The sequence below is a fragment of the Garra rufa genome, chromosome 1, assembly GCF_049309525.1.
Source record: "Garra rufa chromosome 1, GarRuf1.0, whole genome shotgun sequence".
Classification (NCBI taxonomy): Eukaryota; Metazoa; Chordata; class Actinopteri; order Cypriniformes; family Cyprinidae; genus Garra; species Garra rufa.
This window is the reverse complement of record NC_133361.1, coordinates 3,207,606-3,216,282: the sequence shown is the minus strand read 5'-3', so window position 1 is coordinate 3,216,282 and position 8,677 is coordinate 3,207,606. Positions and strand designations below refer to the sequence as shown.

At 35.2% G+C, this 8,677-nt stretch overlaps 1 long non-coding RNA gene across 1 annotated transcript in view; it reads right to left on the bottom strand.

Annotated features, from left to right (window-relative positions):
- LOC141328256 (uncharacterized) overlaps nt 1-6,564 on the bottom strand; it is a 39,852-nt gene extending 33,288 nt beyond the window's left edge. The window contains exons 1-3 of the long non-coding RNA XR_012355174.1: nt 6,229-6,564; nt 6,026-6,058; nt 2,016-2,152 (exon numbers count right to left, since the gene is read on the bottom strand). This is a non-coding gene — a long non-coding RNA (uncharacterized lncRNA). The remainder of the gene's footprint in view (nt 1-2,015; nt 2,153-6,025; nt 6,059-6,228) is intronic.
- Between the last annotated feature and the right edge of the window lie 2,113 nt (nt 6,565-8,677).

Genomic DNA, 8,677 nt, shown 5'->3' with positions numbered 1-8,677 from the left:
AAGCATATAGGGGAGAGCGGGCCACAAACAAAGCATTTTGGCTCGTTTATATGTCTTGTGTGCTATGAGAACTGTGTGTGGAGTGTTTTTCTGAATGTTTCATCTATTTGCGCACATTATTTTAAACTATACTGTACAGCTGTGTGTTGCGAATGATTAGGGTCGTAGCACGCATGGTTGCGATGTGTTCATTGTCAAACTCAAAAATAGATTTTTTTATTTTATTTTTATATATATATATATATATATATATATATATATATATATATATATATATATATATATATATATATATATATATATTAATGGCATTATTTTATTTGAGAAAGTTAATAATTTTATTTTATTGACCAAATATTTAAGTTTGTCGTGTATATTTTTTCATTCGATCAGATAACATTTTAAGCTGTCATTTGGTGATGTTACAACGTGCTTCTCACGTGTTACATTATATCCTACCAGCTTGGCATGTTGTCACACTTCACTTCCCTTCTTTTGAGGTAAATAACAAAAAATACGTATACACTGTAATTATGAAACAAAGCGACATATTTGTACTAGACAAACAACATTTACACAAAGTGAGAAATGCAAAAAGTGTTACGTTGTGCTCCCCTAATCATAAAGCTGCACACGAATGAGGTAAAATATGGGAAGCGCTAGAGCCTACATATGTGTATTTTTGATTTATTATTATTATTATATTTTATTATTGTATTTTACCTTTATTTATATAGTACTTTATACAATCCAAGACTCAATCAAAGCAGCTTTTTCTCGATGCAAAATAAACAAATAAATAATAATCTGCCGTAAAACATTTAGTAAGTTTCTGGCTTTTTTTAAAAAATACACCATGCTTGCCTTGCACCCAAACTGAATAATTAAAACACATTTATATCTTCTGTAGCCTAGGCCTACATATTTTGGATTTTTTTTCTTTTGATACGATTCTTGTTAAACTCACTAGACATATTATATGCATTTTAAGCTTGTTCTATGCATTTATAGAACTTTTTGTGTGAAATCATATTTATTTTGACCATCAAAAGTGTACTGTCACTTTATTTGAGCGTGAGCAGCGCAGCAAAAATAGACTCGGCGCCGAAACCATCGCGTCAGCGCTGCTCACGCGACGCTCCTGCTTGACGCTCACGCGCTGCTCCTGCTGCCGGTGTGAATGCACTCGTTTGTTAACATGGGCGCCGAAAAAAATACGCGCTGCTCACGCGCCGCTCACGCTCTGCTCACGCTTGCGGTGTGAAGACTGTATATTAAATTGGCGATTTACAGATTTATCCAGCTATGGGCAGAGTGAGCCAAATGCTGTTGGGTAATTTGAGCCGGCGTTTCAACTTACCCCGCCATAAAGCACTGCCGTATAAACTGGTATTTTAATGTGATATAACTGGTTTAGTTTATCATATACACATATTAGTTGTAGTTTATCGTACTAGTTTTCTGATAAGAGCCGGATGTTTTTCAACACATTATTATCAAATATATATATTTCCAGCTGTAGTCGCCAATGGTCAGTTCGACATTACTAAAAAGCTGTATTACTAAAAACCATGCCAAGAATCTTTTGACTAAAATGTTTATTAGTTTCAGTCACATTGATTAATTCATTCAAAAAATTCTCATTCAGTTTTTTAAATCTAATTCTGCTTAAATTCCCCATTTAGTCTGTTTTTGAGGAGGTTAAAACTTTGGTGTTCAACAACATTGACTGAAAAAATGATCTTGATTGAGTAAGATGGTCTCTTTTTACCCGTTCATCTTACCAATAAAAAATTAATAAGAAGTCATATTTTCAGAACCCTTTGTCTTAATAACACTCCTTTGATTTAAAATGATTTGAAAGTTTGAAATGTATCAGTGTGTTTCTGCCTAACTTCTTTTATCTTGAGAAACACAAGTAAAAACCTTGTCTCATCTTACCCCACTCCCCCCTAACTATTTTCACAGCATGTCTTATGAACTTGTAGCTCCATATTTAAAGGTTATAATCGTACCTGTAGGCCGATCTTGAGTCACTTCAACAGATGCTGAGTTCCAACAGGTTCAGCAGCTTTTCTAAGATGGCGTTCGGTTCTCAGTCACTCATTAGCCCACGCACTGTAGCCCTTCTCGTATCTTCCCCCTCTTTTATCTTTTTCAAACTGAAAAAAAAAAAAAAAAAAAAAAACACGGTCAAGAGTGCGCGCATATTACAGTGTTTACGGTAGTTTCAGGAACAACACGGAGAGAAAGCGCTTGCAGAGCGCTTTTCATTTAGACGCCCAGGACTGAGAGATAATACTACAAAATGCTCGAGAATTTTTACTTACTTATTTATTTGCATTGCTGCTTAAATATCCGTGTTTTTTATGGGTGTCTTTGGCGGTTGTCTGTTACAATACTCACCTTTCAAATAATTTTTTCATGTAGATGGGTTAGAGCAGAATTCGTAGAAAACAGACAAAATGATGTATTTAGTCTTTCTAAATACCAGGATTGATTTTTAATTTGTTTTACTGTTCAAAAGTAACAGTTATTCCTCAATGAATGTTTTCTATAATGAGGTTTGAGGTTTATAAAAAAAAAAAAAAAAAAAAAAATGTTCACAATGGGAAAAAAAGTTATGATGACTTTATTTCACTCCAGAGACCTATAAAAAAAGAAATTCTAGTAAGTATAAAACGCCATGGTCAGTTTTTATCGCACATAATATGCACACTTTATATGAATTAAAAAAAAAAAATACTTTAGCATTTTTGAGATATAAGATATTACTGCACTCTAGAGGGGTATAAAGACCCCTCAATAATAATAATAATAAAAAAAATAGTAGAAAAACAAAACAATGATCAGTTCTTATTCAGGACGTCCCATATTATATGCACACCACATATGAAACTATTTTAGTGCAGAATTTTTGAGATATGGGACATTATTATATATGCATATATGGGACGTCCTGAATAAGAACTGATCATTGTTTTTTTTCTACTTATTAGAAATGGGGCTTTATACCTCTCTAAATTGTAATAATGTCCCATATCTAAAAAAAGCTACAGTTAAATAGTTTCATGTGTGGTGTGCATCTAGTATGGGACGTTACTATTAACTGGAATGTCCACACTGGATTTTGAGAAGCTCATTGGTGTAGATTTGTTTTAGTCAACAGTCAATGAATCCAGCAGTCATTCATTCACCTTTACTACGACTTACAGCAGTCAAAAAAACGGTGTGCACCTTCCCTCCAGAAACATCTGTGACCTGATAGAAGGTTTCCACCTTTATTCTGTAAGCATTTAGCCAAGAGTGACCCCTACTGGACACACATATACATAACAATGTAGAGCAAAAACAAAAATAACTCTTGCAGTAACTGATTACGTCACTTAGTTACTTTTTATGGAAAGTAACGCATTACTTATGAGCAGTGTTGGGTGTAACGCGTTACTAAGTAACGCATTACTGTAATTAAATTACTTTTCCACTGAAAAAGTAGAGTAACTGATTACTGTTCATTTTTAGGTATTTTAATTACAGTTACTTATAATGTACTTGCGTTACATTGTAAAATAATTAAACTCGCTGAATATCATTATTTAATTTTATTAATTTATCTTCTAAAGGTAAAAAAAAACTCTGCCGCTTTAAAATCGTTGTAGTGCAGGTGCACGTGATTTCTCGCCAGTTTGCTGCATTGCATTGTCGTATTCTAAAGCGGCTGGAGTGGCTGTTTTACGAAATGGAAATATTCCCATCACTTCAGTTTTCTTAAACAAGCAGACAAGAATATTACAGTAATATGTAGCTATGTCCTGGGGAGAAAAAAAACTATCGGACGCGAGTAATCAACTGAGGCACCTGACACGGCAGCATAGACGAACACTTCTGAAGTTCTGAGTGATCCTTGTTCATCATCGACAGAATGACACCGCGGCAACTCCTGCAAAACTTGATTTTACTTCGGCAGCGCAGAAAGTGTCTGAAGGACCAATGTTACAGTTAACTCCTGCAGTTAACTGTAACCTTGGTTCTTCAGACTCTCTCTCTCTCTCTCTCTCTCTCTCTCTCTCTCTCTCTCTCTCTCTATATATATAATATTGTTATTCAGGAGTTGTGTTTCTTACCTAAAGAAGGTTACATTTCTAACTAAAAAAAAAATAATTATTATAGAATGTTTTTATAGAATTTAATAAAGATTATTCAAAAATCTAAAATGCTAAACTATTTCATGTTTGACTCATATGTTTTATTTAATTATTTATTATTTAAAGAGTTTAATTTCTATTGTTTGTCCACTCAAGGTTTATAGGAATTTTAAGAAGTATTTAGTTTTAGTAATTACTTATTGAGTAATTAAGTTACTTTTCAGACACAGTAATTAGATAAGTATTTTAAATACAATATTGATTAAGTAATTAGTAATTAGTAATTAATTACTTTTTAAAAGTAACTTACCCAACACTGCTTATGAGTTACTTTGTAATCTGGGCAGGGCTTGCTTTTTTGTTGTTAATATATAAAATTAATTTTACATCAAAAGTGAAATTAAAGGAAACGTAAAATGTAAATTCTCGTCTGTACAGTAGAGGGCGCAGCTCAAACTAACTGCATGAAGAAAACGAAGCAGGAGAAGAAAGTTCAACACAAATGTCTCATTTCATATATATATATATATATATATATATATATCCAGATAAAGCAGAGATCAAATAGTATATGGCCACACAAACATGACATACTGTGGTTTTAAGTGAAAACTAAACCAAACAATACAACTGCCTTCTTTAATTAAACAGTGGTTTACTGAACAAACTAATAAATGAAAGAAAAATATTTTCCCACCCACATTAATCAATCTTGTTTTCATGACAGATTCGTCCAAACAAACTTGAAATAATGCAGACTGATATATAATGAACATGCAACATACACTACAAAAATGCTTTTTTAAATTATATTTTTTTGTCTTGTTTCCAGTCAAACATGTCTACATATTCTTGAATCAAGAATTTTCTAGACAATTTTAGAAAAAAAAAAAGTCGAAATTAAGTGCATTTTTGCTTAAACCAAGCTAAATAATCTGCCAATGGAGAAATGCAGAAAACAAGAAAAATAATCTTGTTTTCTGTTTGAAATTATTTTTTCTTACCCCATTGGCAGATTATTTTGCTTCTTATAAGATTTGTTTTGATTTGTTTTGCTGAAAAAAAGTCAATAGTTTGAAACAAGGCAAAAAAAAAAACATCCATTTTTTTTGCATTATACTGCAACAATTCATCAAAACTCTCCTCTAGTGATTTTTTTCTAGCTGACTATTGAGTTTATGTTCATTGAATGTGTCAATGTGATGTTTCTTTGTCTTTATGCGGCTGAAACACTGACTGATTTCTTAAGGTTTCACTGCAATGATCTGTCAGCACACATTAAAGAGCATCAACACCACGTTTATTGATTGAATCTCATCAGAAAACCGACAGGATTTGAAGATAAAGATGATTGTGGTCAGGATTACAGCAATACAGAACAGAAGATATCTTTTTTGTAAGAGGCCTGATCTCAGACTGTGGGTCAGTGAAGCACATTCAGAAAAAGAGTCTTGAACTGATTTCTGAATGTGATGAGAGTCTCATCAGATCATCTGGAGGTCAACAGAGAGGAACAGAGACGGTGAAGGGTCTGGAAATACACTTTCTGCTTCAATGTGAAGGAAAATCAAGGTGCTGCTCAATCAGTTTGAACAGATTTTAGAAATTAACCGTGATGTTGATTCAAACCACTAGATGGCGATCAGCAACTGGACACTGAGTCGATTCACTGAGTCAATTCACTGAACTGATTCACTGAGTCGATTCACTGAACCAATTCTTGGATGATCAGATCTGACCATCACCAGATCCCTGTGAAACACACACATTCACACAACAGCAGACACTGATTCAACATCTTACAACATAATCTGTCTGATTCAGCTCTTATGATCAAGTGATTCACTGAATCGGTTCACTTATCAGTTTGATTCACTCACCCGTTTTCTGGATCATCTTCCCCTTGAAAACACCTGGAAACAGATACTTGTTATTGCATATTGCCTGTTTATTCAGAAAGATATTAAAATTGAGATCAAATGAATAAAACAATCTGTTAAAGATGATAAAATGATTAAAAATGACTGTTGGCATGAGTCTTAATGACTGAAGAATCGTGTTAGAGAGATCAGTCTCGACTCACCTGAAGATCCTTTTACGCAGCAAGAAACAGATCAAGACTAGAAGAAGAATGAAGATTAGGACAGAAATCCACCACAGCTGATCTGTAGATGTGAGAGACAATACACTCAACTGAATACATAAACTGATGAAAACAGCTGATCAATAAAAATGATAAATATTAGAAAGCAGAAGCACAGAGGTTTACCTTGAGTCACTTCATTCAGATCATCTTACGAAACACAAAGATCACAAATATGAGTCAATATGAGAAAAAAGACTGAAAGTGTATTGAGATGAGTTCAGTGTTTTATTAGTGAATAATCATCTGAAACTCACCTGAGTTTGGAGTCACTGCAGTTTGATTCCTCACTGAAAAACACATTCACAATCATCATCATTACCTTGAAGATTCACTGAAGATTCAACACAGAGTTTACTAAAGTGATTCTCTCACCTCTGAAGATGGTGTTCAGACTGAACTGTGATGACCAAAAAAACATTAGAGCAGCATTAATAGTTTTAATGAAGGATTAAATATGAAACGAGATGAATCTGATGTTGATAGAGAAATCATTTACTCCTGAAGTATCGCAGTGGATCTCGTGGCGAAGTTGATCCACACAGTGAGACGTAACCAGACGATCAGATGAGACAGAAATCACAGGATCAATCAGTTTGTGAGGAGCTGATGGAAGTGCTATCAGATGATCATCCTGATCAAATAAAGCATTATTATGAGTTTGATTGTGAATAATGGTATAGTTTGAGAGGACAGAAACACTCTCACCTGTGAGAACCAGAGCTGTTCGCAGTCAGACTGATGGAGGAGAGTGAATCTATCAGCAGGAACTCTGAACTCAAACCCGTCTGTGATCTGAATCTCTGCACACGTCACATTCACACTGCTCTGAGATCTGAAAGTAAACTGAGCATGCAGAATGATTGAGATAAATCATGCAAACTCTTGTAATAATGTGTAGGTGTTTTGTTGTTGTTGTTAACATCCCCCATTTAGAAGCAGAACATCAGCTTTTGATATTCATGTGAAACTAACAGTTTTGGGCAAGCTTGGAAAATGTAGAAGAAATTGTCCAAATTATATATTTTTTACTACTTAATTTGAAAAAACAGGAAAAAAGACTAAATGTGTCTAAAATGTAACTCAGTGAACTTCTTGAATGTTGAACTGCTGTATAAAAGTACTTTAACATCGGCGGTCTCACACATGTGCTGATTCTTGCTCTTCTTGAACATCAGAACGTCAGAATTTAAGCTTGAAATATTTTGCGCAAAATAATGACGACAACATGCGTGATCAAGTGCGCAGCTCATAAATACAGAGCTCCGATTGGCCATTTTTTAGCTTATAAATTATAATTTTAAGCGAATTTTGTCATTTAATTTGATCGATAGGTTTTACATTAACATTATTAGGCAAATAGTCTAGGGGATGGTATGGGATGGTGGTTTTACAGAGTGGATTCTTTTTCTCATTTTTTTCAACAAGTGGTAAGCCATGTCCCGCATCCCTTCTAACTTCGAGCCACATCAGAAATTGACATTTTCATGAACTAACAGGTACGGTTACAGTTTTCTGCCACTATGTGGCCGCTCAGTTGGCCAAGATATACTCAAATGTGGAAGGTCTTAAATTGTTAGGAAAACTTTTATTCATTGTAACAGCACCGTGTGACATTACGATAAAAGAAAAAGACTGTCAAAATGTTTCGCTTTTTCGCTTAGAAGGTTTCAGCCCAGCGGCGCCACCCCTGGCCGACTCTTGGCCAAGCCACTGGCCATTATACATTTTAGTAGCATCAGTTATGCATTTCATCCCTTATGCACAGCCAGGCAGGCAAGCCACTCTAGACCTTAGATCACACACAGTAGCCAGCCCTCTCCCCCATTGTGGCAAGCTTTAGGCTATTGCGTGCGCATGATCGCGCAACTCTTCAAACTGCACTGAAGCAGGCATGGCTGGACTGGCCATCGGGCATACCGGGCATTTTCCCGGTGGGCCGATGGTGATTTTGTGGGCCGATGTTTTTTTTTTTTGTTTTTTTTTTTGTAACGGTATAAACCAGGGCTATTCAATTGGCGGCCCGCCAATCATCTTCGTCCGGCCAGAGGGAGAAGAACGCGCAGGTGGCTTGAATTGTTTTTGCATTAATTAGTTTGTCCACTAGGCGGCAACACTGGCCCGGGCCAGCCAAAAAAGAAAAGCAAGAGAGCTAAAAACATCAACAATCTACCGGAGACCGCAACATCAATAGACGGGAGATTTGACAAGCGCTTGTAAGGCTCCAGATTGTGACCAAATGGTCGCATTTTTTCTGCCGGTGCGACTAAATTTTGTGAGCGGTTGCACTGGCGCGGCCACTGAGTTACTCAACTCATAAGCGCTGTTATTTCTATATTATATGAGAAAAATAAAACGGCAAACAAAACGAAAGAGAAAACAAACGTTT